Raw genomic sequence first — 3583 nt, 5'->3', positions numbered from 1 at the left:
ATTCCTGAAAAAATATTCTAAGTCTCTTGTAGGAAAATATTTTAAAATATTATATTTTAGAAATATAGAATATTAAAGAAATTTATTTAAAAAACTATTCATACTATTATGTACAGGTTGTAAAATGCTGTCAAATGGCACTTTTGGAGAAATATTAATTTTTTTTTTTTTTTTTGCGGTACGTGGGCCTCTCACTGTTGTGGCCTCTCCCGTTGCGGAGCACAGGCTCCGGACGCGCAGGCTCAGCGGCCATGGCTCATGGGCCCAGCCACTCCACAGCATGTGGGATCTTCCTGGACCGGGGCACGAACCCGTGTCCCCTGAATCGGCAGGCGGACTCTCAACCACTGCGCCACCAGGGAAGCCCAAATATTAATATTTTAAAACATACAAGTTGCTATTATCTTGGCGTCTGCTAAACAGAATAAATAGCCTAAGCCATGAGTTCAATTTAAGTCTTAACTGCAGATATATCTGGTATAAAATGGTTTATACATGTTTAGGAAAAAATTCAATGTACTTGCCACAGTCTACGGCAGGGCACAGCAGACTTCCTCTGTAAGGTCATATAGTAAATATTTTAGGCTTTGCCAGCCATGTGGTTTTTGTTGGAACTACCCACCTCTGCTGGTGTAATGCACAAGCAGCCATAGACAATATGTAAACAAATGGAAGTATTCCAGTAAAGCTTTGTTTACAGTAACGTAATTGGGGCGGATTTGGTTTGTAGGTTGTAGTTTGCCAACCCGTGAACTACAGCAAGCATTATTCTCTGTCACCTTTGAGAATTCCTTCATAACAGTGATTTTCTATCACCTTTGAGAATTCTTTCATAACCTCTGACACTTTTCTGGCGCATGGAAATTGTCACTGTTTCATTCTCATTACTGAGTTTTGAGGATCATCATTTTACTGTATCACATAATGGTATTAAAAATATTCAGTAAAATCTGGTATTATATCATGATAATAAAATAAATTCTAGTACATCGCTATAATAAAGACATGCCAATAAATCTTATTTCCAGTTGTCTTTGAAGTCATCATCACACCAGTTTAAAGAAATAATTTGAGTAGTTTATGGGAATAGTAAAATAGAAGCAATAATCCAAGAAACTTCTAGTTATTAAGTATGTACTATGTATCAGGTCCTGTACTTAGCAGATTTATACACATTATTTCCTTTAATCCTAACAATAGCCCACTAAGTTAGATTGTATTCAGTCTGGTAAATGAGGAACAGAGTCTCATAATTATATACAACCTATCCAAATTCTTTTTTTTTTTTGGCTGTGTTGGGTCTTCGTTGCTGCGTGCAGGCTTTCTCTAGTTGCAGCGAGCAGGGGCTCCTCTTCATTGCAGTTTGAGGGCTTCTCATTGCCCTCTCATTGGGTGGCTTCTCTTGTTGTGGAGCACAGGCTCTAGGTGCACGGGCTTAATAGTTGTGGCATGTGGGCTCAGTAGTTGTGGCTCGTAGGATCTAGAGCGCAGGCTCAGTAGTTGTGGCGCACGGGCTTAGTTGCTCCGCGGCATGTGGGATCTTCCCGGACCAGGGCTCGAACCCGTGTCCCCTGCATTGGCAGGCAGATTCTTAACCACCTTACCACCAGGGAAGCCCCAACCTATCCAAATTCTTACAGTAAGTGCTAGAGCTGGGGTGTGAATTGTATTTCTGATTCCAGAGACTACTAACCACCTACCTGATCATGTCAAATATGAAATCTTCCATTTTATTTCCTCTACTGAATCACAAACATTCTATCAGTGACTTTTTAAGCTGTGTTAAGGTCATTGAGTTCATTAATATTGTAAGTTTGCTGAAGAAAGAGCTAAGAAGTTTGTCTTAAAGTAGAACATTAGGAAAATAATAAAATACACTCAGGTTTCTTCAGACAATATGACTTCTGACAATATGTCTGAATAGGAGCATCAACAATTAAAGTCTGAACCAGTAAAATCTGGAAAGAACACTCTTTGAGACATCACAGGTCTTACATACTCTTTGGGGAGATCTCCAAAGAGTCCTCCAGTTCAAAAATTATTATGAATTGGAACCAGCACAATAAGGAGCTAGGGCTCGTCAAACAGAGTCAATTAGGTGGATGAGATGGGAAAGGTAACTGAAGTGTGGTTGCTAACGTTGGCCGAAGTTGAGACTTGGGCCAGCTGGGAAGTTGAGAAAGGGAGCCAGAACTCCCTTGCAAGCCTAAATCATCAGGGTCATAGGCTGAAGTGTTTGCAGGTTAGTTGTACCTCCCGGCAATCAGCTGGAACAAATTCTTTCTCCAGGATTCCCATGACTGGTTAACCAAATAGCTCACAAAATAAAGACTCCAAACACGTGAGAAAACAAGCCACTATGACTGAGAGTCATTGGATATAGCAACATCAAACTTAGAACTGTAGATACTGAAATTGTCAGAACTGAATAATAGAATAGATAAGTGTGTAACATTTATGGAAATAACAGATACAGTCACAAAGATTACAAATCTACAAGAAACTACTTGGAATAGAAGATTTTTTTAAAATTAAGCATCTAGAAAGATAATTTTTGAAATATACTCAATTGATGAATTTCTGAAATATAAAACAGCAGTTTAGACTGCTGTTTGAAGAGAAATTTAATGAACTAGTAGTAGGTGAAAATAAAGGTATCCAGAATGCAGTAAGAGAGACAAGGAAAATATGAAAGTGATGTTAAGAGAAATGGAGGACAGAATGAGAAGGCCTAATAGGAATATAATTAGAGTCCCAGGAGGGAGTTCCAGGAGGAGGGAATTGAGAAAATGTAGGAGAGACAATATTTCAAGAGATAATGGCTGCAAATATTCCACAACTGCTAAACCTGTGCATTCACAGACCAAGGAGGTTCTGTATACCACTAGCAGGATAAATAAAAAGAAATCCACACTTCAGTGACACTGTAGAACGCCAAAGATAGGAATCTTGAAAACAGTCTCAAAAAAGGACAGATCATCTAAAAAAGACCAACAGGTAGAATGACAACAGAGTCCTTAACAATAACAGTGAAAGCCAGAAGACGATATGTTATCTTTTAAATGTTGAGAGGAAAAAAACTTCTCAGGGACTTCCCTGGTGGCTCAGTGGATAAGACCCCACGCTCCCAATGCAGGGGGCCTGGGTTCGATCCCTGGTCAGGGAACTAGATCCCACATGCATGCCGCAACTAAGGAACCTGCCTGCCGCAACTAAGACCTGATGCAACCAAATAAATAAATATTTAAACAAAAACAAACTCTTCAACCAGAATTTTGTACCTTGTAAAACTGTTGTGGTAGACCTGGGGATGCATTGCCAGATGCCCTTTAAAGAAAGGCATGCTGCTCAGCTGCAGAGAGTGGGGTCAGCAGACACCCTTCAGGTGCAGAGAGCTGCTTTATCTAAGGTCAGGCCGTATCTGGGGTGGCCTGCAACCAGCGATTGTTAGGTGGGCTAAGAAGGCCTGGCCATTGGCCCAGCGTGGGACCCTCTGAAGGTCCTTATTCACTCCACAACTCCTTACCAGTTTGGCAAAAGGCTTTTCTGAGAATGCACAGCAGGTCATTTTCTTCTGCCCAAT

At 40.4% G+C, this 3583-nt stretch overlaps 1 protein-coding gene across 1 annotated transcript in view; it reads left to right on the top strand.

Moving 5' to 3' along the window:
* FZD3 (frizzled class receptor 3) overlaps positions 1-3583 on the top strand; it is a 95241-nt gene that overhangs the window by 44951 nt on the left and 46707 nt on the right. The gene's annotated exons all lie outside the window — the stretch shown is intronic.

The sequence above is a fragment of the Lipotes vexillifer genome, unplaced genomic scaffold (genome assembly GCF_000442215.2).
Source record: "Lipotes vexillifer unplaced genomic scaffold, Lipotes_vexillifer_v1.1 scaffold308, whole genome shotgun sequence".
Lineage (NCBI taxonomy): Eukaryota > Metazoa > Chordata > Mammalia > Artiodactyla > Lipotidae > Lipotes > Lipotes vexillifer.
This window is presented reverse-complemented; position numbering and strand designations above follow the sequence as displayed.